Genomic DNA, 12590 nt, shown 5'->3' on the forward strand with positions numbered 1-12590 from the left:
GAGCTTTATCGAAGTAGAAAGAAACCCTCAACTACCCCCTTTACTCTGTTCCTCTTTATCATCAATCATCTCTCTTTCTCTCACTCTCTTACACACATATGCACTCTCGTAGTTAAAGTGCGTTGGGAGCCCAAAGTGTTGAGGTAATGACTTACACATGTCCCTATTAAGGATCTGGCACATGGCGGGGAACTTTCCCACCCGTCCATAATTGATATTAATCCCTGCTCTTTGGAGTGGCTCGGGGGAACGGTCGGAGGAGACGTTAATGCACATACAATGGCACAGCACTCGACTTTGGAGAAAAAAGAGAAAGCCCCTTTTTAAAAAAAAAAAAAAAAAAGACTGTAATAAATGAGATTAAACCCTGGCAGAAAAAAGGGTGGGTTAGACAAAAAATTGACAGAAAAGAACATAATAATAAAATAGAGAACAGAATTTTTTTATGATGCGAAAAGAAAAGTTGATGAGAGATCAAGAATTAAAACTGTCATGTAAGAAATCTATTAAGTATCAGAACATCATGTTTTGTTAACACACAGCAGAATATAAACAATTTAAAAGTCAGTAATAGATCTAGTAAAATATTTATTGAAAAAAACATTACAAATGTACATTTTTTTCATACTACTTAAAATGTGACAACTTTTTTTTTCTTTTTTTTAATACTGCTTAAAATACCAGTGGTCTCACGTTGCATTTATGCAAAGGAAATGCCATGTTTTTTGGGAGGTCTTTTAAAGTCTTTTTTTTCCTTTTTTTTCTGTCTTCACTTTTTCTGTTATTGTCTGGATGGATGGTTTATGGCTGATTTCCTGTTTTTGTGTATGTTGTACATTATAGTGCCAGTTTTTTTTAACATGTGAAAAATTAATAAAACTTTTTTGTTGTTTTTTTAAAATAAAATGAGCAGTTTTTTAAATTGCATTCAACAAAGCACTAATATGTGTAAAGGGTCGCAAAATGTACTTAAGAACTAAAGCAAATTGGAAACAGATATGTATTTACTATAATAATCATAAATTGGAAATATCAGGTAGAAAATGCAATTATTTAAAACTGTAATATCTGTAAAGGCTTTACACTGAGAATGACAAAAACACATATTTTCCTACTTACCTCTGGTGGTGGTATCTAGCCATGCACGTAATTTGGGCTCTATTTCTCCGAAAGATAGGTGATTTGTCTCTGAGATTGCTGCCTCCAGCCTTGGTTGGCAAGTGGACTGTACTGGCATTTGGTTTCACTTGTAGCCCGATCTCCAGAAAAAAATGCTGGCATTGTACTTTTCTGTAAACCTTGGATAGGTATGTTATTAATTAGAGGATGCATTGAATTTTACTTTTCTTTACATTTCAACAATACTGCGGTTCATGCAGCAGAACCACTGCTCAACCCTGCTTAGTTTAGCAATGTGCTGGAAACATCAAAAAGTCCAAACTCTTAGAAAAAAAACTGCATAGGCACATCCTTGTAGTGTTTTACTTTATTCTGATCTTTCAGTCTGTCAGACCTTCGTCAGAGCATAAATACAGATCAACAATGAACAGGCAGGTAACAGTATCCACTCTCAGTATATCACTTGAGTATGCAACACACCTGTGCACAAACCTGGTGATAGAAGCTCCACCTTCTGGGAATTGTAGTTTTCTAGTACTGAATGGAGTACTGTGAGGTATACAAATGGAAGCGATAGTTGTTATAAACCGTTTGAAACCTGGATTGACATGTTGTGCTGCATCAAAACACCTTTCACAAGCAAATAATTTGTTGCAATCTGGGCAAATGGTTTAGATTTCTATTAAAAACATGTTTAAAAGAGAAGGAAATCTGTAATTTGGCTGAAATGTTTCGCAAATTTAAAGAAATTAGTAAAAGGTGAATAGGAAATTAGAAAATTAGCCAAAAAAAGGGAAAAAAAACTATACTCAAAATTATCAATTCTATATTTAAAAGCATGTTACAGTGGGAATATATCATTTATAATTTAATTAAACTATTTACATTATTTTAATTATCAGCACTCTTTTCCCAAGGCCATGTCTTTGTTTTTCTTTTGTTTTTACTAATTCCTTGCATTTTTTTTAGGTCATTTCTTGTCATGTTGCTAATTGCTAATGCAAAAAGCTAATTTGCTTAGGTTTTAAAGTGTTAAATACCAAGATGCAAAAAAAGGGTGGAGCACAGTGAATACAGAAACACATAAACAACCAGAAAGCGCCTTATAATGCTTTCAGTGGCCTCCCTGTTGACCACATCATGAATTGGGAAAAAGACAAAGTCATTCGGCATCATTGCTGGATCAGTGAGGCCATAGAGATCCTGATATGGGCCCCAAGGACAGCACAGTTGGGATGAGGGGGACATACATGTTGTCCCATACATGGATGCAGTCCTGAAGAAACTGTTGGTCAACAGGGGAGGTGGTCAGCCTGTCAAACCAGACAGGATGACCTGTAGAGACAGTCTGTATAAACCTGTATAAACAGCTGATCATGTGACTCTTCTGAGAAAGACTGCAGGAACACAGAAGCTGAAACATGCCAAAGTAAAAAACACATTCAATTAATAGTATGCAGAGAAGAAAAAAAATTATAATAAGTAAACCTTTTCTGACTTTAAAGTAAGCATATCTTAGCTTTTCTCTTGCAGGGCCCCCTGCCTCAGAGTTCTATGTTAAGTTGCAGGAGTATTCCTTTAAAACCATACTTTTTATGCCTTTTAAAGTGCATATTGATATCCTCTTTCCAATTCCATGTGCTAAAACAACCTCAGACTATTACAACACACAAACTATGAAGTCAAATTAAACGTTTCTGTCAGCATGCATGAAGTGCTCCCTCCACGCTTTTCTCCAGAATCTATTAAGAACCTTTCATTCCTCCTATCTACAGCCAAGGAAACCAAGGTCTGTTGAATCTGAATGGTTTTTAAACACAATAGAGCAGGACAAATCACAAGTGCTGGACAGGTATGTGCAGCATCAAATGGTTTCACATTCATGCAGTGCTCTTTAAGTGAGGCTTGAGCTGACCTTATAGTCCTAATGGGATCAGGAAGATGTATGTACGGTATAATGGCAGAAGAATTCACAGATGCTGTATAAACACCACTCAAATGAAGAATCACACTGCTGAAGTTAATAAAACACTGTTATCTTTGGACAATATCTGCAGCGTGACCTCTGTGACCTCAGCAGCAGCATCCTCCAGTCAGACTGGTGGCCATGGGGGAGAGAGCTCGCAGCAGCCATTACATGGTCGACTGAGAGGAGAAAAATAGCTAATTCTTGTGACAGGGTTATTTTAGAATTAGTAGCACGGTCAGTTGTAGAAAAACTTCCCTTATTTTCTTCCGAACCCTGTGGCAGAGCACTGGGGACGCTGAGGCTCTCTCAGGGCCCAGCTGGGTGTTGAACACACCCTGGGGTCTGCTCGAGTGCACACCCATCTGCCCCTGCTGTCTGTCTGAGGAGGGAGGGAAGCATGGATGGAGCAGTGGGAAGGTCTTATATGGAGGTCAAAAAGAAGGATAAAAAAGTGAGACTTGTGATGATCACTGTTTTGTCAGTGTTCCTTAAAGGGATAGTTCAATTGTTTTGGGAGAGGGTTTGTTTGGGTTTCTTATCCATACAGTATATTCAACATGTTCTCATCCCAGCTCATCACATGGTGCAACTTCCACGTCTACTCGTGACATTGCATCTGCGTCAGCTGCTTACGCTCCAGGATGCTGTTACAGTGACAACAACTGCACGTGTGGTGGGATGAAGCAGCATGATCCTTATGTTAACACACGCAGACTGTCACGATGGTTACAATTAGGCAACAAATCTATGCAATCCACTGCTGTAAATGGAGTCAGCAACAAAATGAAGTTAAGCCACCTAAAAAATAAAAAAAATCAGTTTAAGTGTACATTTTATGGGGAATATTTTTATTGTTTTACCTTCTGTCAGATAGTGAAATCCAACAAGAAAATCAAGCCACTATATTGCTCTCCTCAAGGCCAGACTCCATTGAGAAAAATAGTGATTAAATGTTGCTGATCACAGGAGCTGCTGGTCTACCGCTGCCTCTATCAGCTATTTTGTTTGTGTAATTTTAAATTTGAAGAGAGCATAGATGGGGAACTCAAAGATAATACAAGAGAAGAAAAATACTTGGTGGTAATTTTATTAAACCTGGGCGCATCATCTAGTGTTTTTGTCTTCTCTTGGACTGTCTGCAAAGTTTTTATGCCCACAGGTTGGATTAGGTTGCACAGACTTGTATCTTTTGTAAAAAAAAAAATCAGAGAACCACTATCTTTTGCATTGATGATTCAATCAGCAGAGTTTCATGTCCATCCAAGTGCGCCAATCAACACAAACCTCATTCATCAAGCATTATAGCCCCTCTGTGTGAAGATTAGACATATTGTGGCTGTAATAAGGACTGCAGCCTCCACGAGAAGGTGTGAAGACCTCAGACTACAAGACATGTTCCTGTTCTAAGTATTTACACAGCAGAGAGAGTAAAACATGAAACACAACACATAAGAAATATGTCTAGTTTAAGTAATGTATTGTTTATTTAAAAGGTGAGTCGGTTGTCAAGGCAACTGCTGCACGGACTGCAGTCAAACAGCTTCATCCACAGAGGTTTTGGCCCAAAAGCTCCTCCTTATTGCTCTTTTCATTCTTCCTAGACGTGATTTAAAAAAACATATCAGTACAAAAGTAAAAATAAAAGGCCACAGGAAAAAAAATAGGACAATGAAAAGATTTCTGCAAGTCAAAGACATCGAGACACCTGAAGAGTCTTCATTACTTCACAACTCATGATGCTTCTGGACAAAGAAGAGCAAACTTTGAATTCAAGGATCTGAACTGAGGTGTCTTGAATGAGGAATGCAATGCCCTCAAGAAAAAACAGAAGTCTTCAACTTCTTGTGCCCGTGTGACCTCACTGATTAGATTTCCAATGTCAGTGCATCCTTATCTCTCAAAAGATGTTGCTTTCACTCTCATTACCAGAGCATCACATAGTGCCGCTGTGTCGCACCCCTTGGCGTTTGATGTTGATGTACTTCCATACCAAAGTTCCGTGTGAAACCTAAAGACTTTTTGTTTTAACGTAATGCTACGCAATTCACTTACAGTCATCACTCTCTGATGGAAGTCATGTGGTATATTTACATGATGTTGCATGACAAACATACATTTTTAACTCAGAACTTAAACATTTTCTAAATTTAACCAAGTATTTTCGTTGCCTAAACCTTAATGCCGCAGTTTGACAACAATAATTATGTTACTATGTTTTCCAATTGTGTGGACTCTGCGGTGCTGTGAGACGTGGAGGGGTATGACAATTCATCAGTATTTGATGACTCAGGATAAGAATGGGATGGTGATGCAAGCTGTGTGCGTGTGGCTATGCAGAAGAGCTTAAACTGCTGTCCCTTGGCGTACAAAGCTCTTGTGACAGATATTAGTGAGCTGAACATCTGCAGAAATCAAGAAAATAAGACAGATTCAGTTCAAGGTTCAGTGCAACAAAACAGTGTTAAAGCATGTTTACAAGTTTCCATCTACTGGTTCATCTGCCAAAAATAATAATCTATAATGAAGTAAATAAAGACTAGGGGATATTAGTGATCACAGTGCAATCAGAGCCATTGTAGTATGCTGCAGCAGCAGTTCTGAGAACTTAATGTGCCAAATGTGGTTGGAATTCATGATTTCTTATACCTAAGCACAAAATGTCACACTGCATACATACATAATACATAATTTTTTTTTCTCAGTTTGAATGTTGCATTCTTACTGTTTTTCTTTATCATATGTGCTTTCATTGTGTTCATTCTTTCCATCACAATACAAAGGCTTTGGCAGCTTTTTCACAGTTCTCCTAGCAACCACAGCTGGTGCTATCATGGAGGCCTATTGGAGAATTGACTGCTCTCATACAATAGCTAAATATATAACAGGTTGACAAGAAAGACAGATATACCTGAGCTGGTTGAGAAATGAACTACAGGTTAGAAAAGCAGAGAGATGGTAGTGCAGTTACTTAGCTTGCTAAAGGGTCAGTGGTGGTTGACTGAACTTCAGAAGTTTCCTCTGACATGGGGGTGAGTCGATAATGACCGGATTTTCGTATTAGGACGAGCATTTCTTTCAGACTTGAGGTTTTTCATCATTCTGTTTCCGTCTGGCTTGATAGATACACTGCTGTGATCCCTGCTGTTTCTCACCATGCTGATTGGACTTTTGCAGCGACACCCAGACCGCTCAGTGGCCCACTGGAATCCCAGAGTGATGTCTCAAAACCCATACACAAACAGGCTTTCGGCCGTGCAGAAAAGTATCCAAATGAGGGACGCGGATCAATGCGTTCAATGTGTTTGTGTGGATGTTGTGATCACGCTGATGATAAGAAGTTTGAGAATGAGTGTGTCAGAGGTGGATGTTGGTGTAAACATCAAATCTGTGCATGTGATGGATAGAGAACTAAAAAGTGGCAGAGAGCTGGGGATTGAAGCAGAGCAACTTTCACTATTTTAGTTTTTTATTTCTTATTTGAACATGGATTCTGAAGGGGAAGTTTGGAATTTTGATCAGTGATGTAACGGGTGGTAAACTCACCTAATCTCAATTTAGCCACATTTTCTGGCTGATGTAAATGTTATGATGTAAATTCAGTGTACAACATGTTAAGCAGTACAGCACTGATGTAAGCTATATGAAACGTCCGTTAAAAAAAACAAAGGCAAAATGGAAGATATAATGAATGCTGCTGACGGTTCTATGAGAAATATTTTTTAATACATTTTTTTTTATCATTGGCTTGATAAACTTAGGTAGAAGTCAAATAAAAAGGTCTTAAATATGGAAAAAGATAATCAGGGAAGTAGGCCTACAGAAAAGAGTCACACACACACACACACACGCACACACACACACACCAGTTCCTGTTCTAAAATATACAGAGTCTAGACTAGGGGTGCTACTATTTGTATCTGTATCTGTTTATTTGGCAAATTATCTGTTTTCGGCTGTCAGAAATCTTCTAAACTGCTTGATGTTCTCTGTCTAATATTTTTCTGCCATTTAAGCTTTTTGTGTAGCTGCACACTAAGACTATAAAATGACATCATATTGGACAGATACTTACACTGATTAAAAAGTAATGCCTGATCTGTATGCTTGAAATATCTCAACATCTATTTGCTTGGCTGACATGAAATTTTGTGTGAGGATTCATGGTCCCTGAAAGATGTGCCCTGTTGACTTTGATGAACCATACTTTTCCTCTGGCGCCACCATGACATTTGTTTTCTTAGTTAAACACCTCAACAACCATGGAATGAGTTGTCATGCAACTCAGTGCAGATCATAGATTGTATACTACATACAGTTACCGCCATGACTTATTGCAAGCAGCAACACTGAAAGCCAGCACCCAAATTGACACGCAGTTGCCAATCATGTCGTCAAACTCCCTTTTTATAACATAAAATAACAAAAACAAAAAAAAAAAAAAGGTAGAAGTAAGAACAGCAGGGTGCTAAGAAACCAGAAACCATCTTTGGCACCATCAAAAATGTATTTGACATGTGCTTTTACTTTTTAGTTTGGCCCATGTCCAGTTTTCTAATGTGGAGGGGGCAGTGTTTTTTAACCTTCTCTGCAGCCAGCCACCAGGGGGTGATGGAAATATTTTAGTTACATTTTGGGGGAGCTATCATGTTGTCCAACTTTGTATATAGTCTATGGTGCAGACCTGTAATGTACCATACAGGATGTAGTGATGTTTAACACCATCATGACCATATACCTGCAAAAAATAATGACATTCTCTTCAGCCCCTTTGTGCTTAATGTTAAGGTAATGTTCGCATGCTAACATGCTAAACTGAGATGGCAGGTGATTTACTTTAAAGTTGTTAAATATCAGAACAAAATATTAGCATGTGGCTTCAATCCAAAAACATTACTTCTTATTGTTTTCTGTGGAGTCAAATTAGAATTTGATAACTTTGGACATAGCAATGTCTAAATGTGACCAGTAGTATGTAAGTGGCTTGTCCCCACAAATTTCAGGTAGGTAATTCGGCATGATGAGAAACATCACATTGAAGATAGAAAATATTCAAGATAAAGGTTTTGATTAAAACATACAAAGGGCAGTACCAGACCTTTTTCAGTCCCTCAAGTGCTTTCCTCCAATTGTTTCATTCCCTGCTCTCCAGCTGAAGCCGTTTAGGGTCCTGATATCCGGGTTGAGCCTGACCCAAGCTGTCAGGACCTCCCAAGGTTTGGCCCTCTGGGTCAGGACCACCAAATGAGGGGTAACAACTAAGAGGTCCTGCAGAGGCAGAGGGAAAAAAATCAAAAACAGACACTGTACTGAGTGGGAGCCTGCTCTCCTCAGCATCAACTCCAGTACACTTGATCTTCAGAGGAAGTCTGGGGATAAAATAAGTGCTCTAAACCAACAGAAGCCTGGAATAATTGTATATTTAATATTGTGTATTATTCCAAAACTAAAATACTCTAATTATTCTATAATAAATAAAAACAAATAACTTAAGGGTTTTTATTTGCCGCCTGAGGACCTACAACCCCTTTCACTAAATTTTCTCTGAACTGTGTCTCCTAATTCTTTTTCTTCTGGTGAAACATATTTACATGTTTTGCTTTTAGGTAATCAATATGGTAATATTTATTAGAAACTCTCCACACAAGAAAAACAACAGCACTTGTTGTGTGTTCAAGTACCTGACAAGGACCCCTAGTCGCTGTGTGAATTATGACTCAAGTGTGTCACGAACAAAGACAAAAATTAGGAGACATTGTTTGGGATGGAAAGATGGGTCAATAAAGCAGTATAATATTTTTTCTTATTTCATCCCAACAGTCAATCTTGGTTTCTTTCAACTTTGACCATAATCTTTCCCTGAGCATAACAAGTGGTTTTTGTCACCTAAACTTAAAGCTGCACTAATCAACTGTTTTATATGTGTAGTGGATTAAACCTTTGAAACTTGAGCAAATTGGACTGATTTTCTAACCAAAACATGGCCCAAAACGTTGCTGAAAATTAGTGAAATAGTTACAAGAAAATTACCTGAAAATAAGAAGGAAAAAAACAAGGAAAAACAAAACAAACAGAAAATGACCCCCAAAAAAGTGTTAAAGTATGTAATCACCATGTTTACTTAAACCTAACCACAGTAACTTTACATTAAGGATGTTATGTCATGTGACCACTAATTTGCAGGATATCACGCAAGTTGTTGTTTTTGCATTTTATATACGATATCATACAAACAGTTCATTAGGAGATGTTGCCTATTTTGTCTTGGATGTGTTCCTTGATTGTTTGCAGCTATATAAATAAATAAAGTTTGGAATCATTAGTAACTACATTAGTTGAGAATGCTCTCTTTGTTATAATATAGCTTCCAAACACATTAGTTTTATGGCCTTTGCTCTCTGCTCTTATAATTAAAACTACAAGATCAAACTGGCTCTTTGTTCTGGGGAGTTTCACACCCTTAAATATATACACTGTTTATGCGATAGTTGCCCACGTACTGCCATCCCTCCTCCCCCTCCCACCTGTAGTGTTTTCATCTTGGCATCTTCTCCTCTATAACTATCTTGGCTCGTATCCCTGAGTGCTTTTCTGAGCCCCACGCCTGCTCCCTCTTTCACTGATCACTAATCAGAGCTCACGTCCCCGCTGGTCTACAGTTAACCTCTAGGCACTTGGGAGCCGCTCCTCCATCTCCTCTGCATATGGCCGTTGTGGATTTTGGGCGGCAGCCAGGGTGCCCTCTCGCGCCCGCCCACCCGCCAAACGTTGGCCCCGTACTGAGGCACAAAGGCATTTGTATGCCAGTCATGTTTTGGTGGGGCCGCTGGCTCTTTAAGACTGTGGGAAAGAGGGCATTTCTACTCTGAAACAGGCCCGTTTTCACACATTCCTGAGGAGGGCATATTGAGCTCATTATCATATTTAACTACAATGGCTCTTTGTGCAGGATATGGGATTTGGTAAGGTGCCAGCTATCCTCGGGTGCATGTGTAGATGCACATGTGTGAATCTTTTTTCATATTTTTTAGTGTGTAAGATGAAACATAACACAGTAATTTAATAATATTGTGCCTGGTATAAATTCCAATGTATTACAAGATTATAATAAGCCCACTTAAAGAACAGTTCTATTGTTCACATGATGAAAACTGAAATAACAGTCTATTTTACAGATTTCACAAAATTAGAAACTGTAGGTTGTACGCAACTTACACCTATATTTTTTGCACAATATATGCTACTGTGAAGTGTTTTTCCTTTATTGATAAGTTGTTCATTATTGGATTATTCTTTCTCATGCAGAGCTCTCCTGTGTGGGGTTTAATCTTTTGAAACTTAACTGGCTAACTGGCTTGACTTCTTTTAGATTAGCAAGAAATTAGTAAAATTAAAAAATTACCTGAAAATTACCAAATTGGGGAAAGTCAAAAAACAAAAACAATTAAATGACCTAATAAAAGTGCTTAATAAATTATAATAATTTTGTAAAATCATTTTCAATATATAGTTATGATCATTATAAATATAGTTTAGTTTCTAGGAAAGAGAGACTGGGGATGACGTTCAGCAAAGGGCCTCAAGCGGGACTTGAACCTGAAGCCACTGCGGCAAGGATAGTGCCTTTATTCATGGGGCCCCTGCTTTATCCACTCAGCCACTGGCACCCCTTTCTTAGATTTTTAATAAATAATGACTGATTTCCTGCAACTTGCGGGACATTTCTTGTCAAGTTGCTGGATGCCTTTTTCCCCATGTTGTCGAAAGAAAGCAAACCAATTTGCTCAGGGTTCAAAGGTTCTCATATAAAGGTTTTAAAGGGTTAAAGAAATGACACCGCAGACATGTAGAGATACTGGGAAAGATCCATTATTTTCTTGAAAATGCATGAAATTTCTGAGAATATACTCACAAGGGTAATGCTCTTTGTCTTCTATATATTGTATATAGTATGTGTCACGTGATGCGGCACAGGTGGACCAAATAGCAGGAGACAACAGGAGCTCAAAGAGATCCCTCTTAAATCCAAAGGAACTAATCATCACACAACCAAAACAAGGATCAAGCAAAGACTCAAATGAAAACCAGGACTTAAATGCCAACTAGACTAACAAGGGGATGAAGTGCAGGTGGAGGAAATGTGTGGAGAAGCTCAGGTGAGGGGAATAGAGAACAGGCAGGGAGCTGATTGGCTGGGAGAAACTGAGGAGAAGGGAAGGACTAACGAGGCTGATGCAGGACAGCTGTGAGAGAAAACCATGGATCTATAATAAAAAAGAGAGAAAAACAGGCGGGAAACAGATAAAGACAGGAAGTAACACAAGACATGACACATGAGGAGATAACCTACAAAATAAAACCAGGAAACAGACTGGCCATGATAAATACATGAAACATGAAAAAACACAAACAGAATCCCCCCCCAAAACAAAGTCCAAAAGCCAACAAAAATATTATCAAAAACCCCAAATCAATATGACTTATTGATCCCAATAAATAAATGAATGGATTCTGATCTGAGTAAGAAACCTCTCAAAAAAAATTTGCACTACTTTTTTGATAATTTTTGGGGCCATGTCTTGTTAAGTTGCTCATTACCTTCTCTCTGTGTTTTTGAAAGAAATCAAACCAATTTGCTTAGGTTTAAAAGGGTTAAATAGGTGTGAAAGGTCCACGTCCACACCCCTGCATCAGACTCACCCTGGAAGAGAACCATTTAAAGAGAATTGTTGAGCTTCTCTGTTAAAATCGTTGGCACTATCTGTGTTTGTAACTATGCAGTGATTGCATTTATAATATGGCAGGTACTTTTGAGTCAATGAGTGTGTGTGTTATAGTTGTAGTGAAGATAGCAAAGGGGGTTAGGGAGTGTGTATTGTGTTGCACGGGAAACACATTAGCAGTCAGCCGCTCTGAAAGTGGCGTGCTCATTTCCTACGAGGATGCTCCCAGCAGCCGCACTGATCGAAGCCGACATCAACAGCTCTCCCCCAGCTTCCCTGCCCTCAACACACACACACACACACACACACACATGCAAACAACAGCAGCAGCAGCAACAAAACATTTCCATGACAAAAATGGCGACAGCAGCAGAATCAATTGGAATCTTCCCTCTCCGGTGACGCCAGTGAAACAGAGCCGAGAAGTAGAAGTTTGCAGCAGATGCAGCGTGAGGCCATCATGTTTCACTATGTATTCCCACTCACAGACACAAAATATAGACCCCCCACCCTGAACGTATCACCCTATCGTCTAGACCCGTGTCTTTGACTCTCCCTCGCTCCATGTGACCAAAACAGAAAGGGAGGGCGATTTTTCCTCTGCCGGGAAAAAGGTTAAAAGTGGCTGTCTTTCATCAGCTCGTCATCCTCAACTCCTCCTGCATAATTTATAGGCTTGTTACTGTAATCAAAAATTCTTCTTTATTTTTTTTTTGGAGTGGGGGGTGCACACACGGTGGAGGCAGTGCTCTCCCGCACAAACTGTTTCCCGCGAGCCCGGG

General features: G+C 38.8%; 1 long non-coding RNA gene across 1 annotated transcript; it reads right to left on the reverse strand.

Annotated features, from left to right (window-relative positions):
- Window positions 1–4548: 4548 nt before the first annotated feature.
- LOC121957459 (uncharacterized) lies at window positions 4549–11203 on the reverse strand. The gene is made up of 3 exons (XR_006106780.2): window positions 10998–11203; window positions 8184–8353; window positions 4549–4685 (listed from the first exon to the last, which is right to left on the reverse strand). It is a non-coding gene; the product is annotated as an uncharacterized LOC121957459 (long non-coding RNA).
- Window positions 11204–12590: the final 1387 nt, after the last annotated feature.

The sequence above is a fragment of the Plectropomus leopardus genome, chromosome 17 (genome assembly GCF_026936395.1).
Source record: "Plectropomus leopardus strain MGB_pleo_1.0 chromosome 17, ASM2693639v1, whole genome shotgun sequence".
NCBI lineage: Eukaryota > Metazoa > Chordata > Actinopteri > Perciformes > Serranidae > Plectropomus > Plectropomus leopardus.